Source organism: Triticum dicoccoides, chromosome 6B (assembly GCF_002162155.2).
Source record: "Triticum dicoccoides isolate Atlit2015 ecotype Zavitan chromosome 6B, WEW_v2.0, whole genome shotgun sequence".
Taxonomy (NCBI): domain Eukaryota; kingdom Viridiplantae; phylum Streptophyta; class Magnoliopsida; order Poales; family Poaceae; genus Triticum; species Triticum dicoccoides.
Window position 1 is genome coordinate 479,959,978 of NC_041391.1, and position 401 is coordinate 479,960,378.

Below are 401 nucleotides of genomic sequence, written 5' to 3' on the forward strand. Positions count from 1 at the left end.
AGCCCGTTCAGCTCTTCCCTCATCCGCCTCCGCCCTCCTCTCCCCCTTCACTCCTTCAGCCGCAATCTCTCTGCCCCACGACAACGGCAACTTTGCTGCCGCCCCACCAGCCAGCCCGGGGTGTACCAGGTGAGCGGCGAGCCAGTGGAGTTGCCCTACCAGCCGTACGGGACGTAGCTGGCCTTCATGGGCCGTCATTGGCATGCTCGACCACGGTCGTCGCCAGGGCCGCTCACTCAGGCTGCTCGAGTCGCCCACAAGCACCGGCAGGTCGCTTTCGCTCCTGCGCTGCGCTCGCCTGGCAGAGCTACTGCCTGCTCCGTGTGCCCCCCACCGTGCCGACCCCCCTCCTCCATGGCGGCGCCTTTGTCCCTAACGACACCCAGCAGCAGCCCACTCCC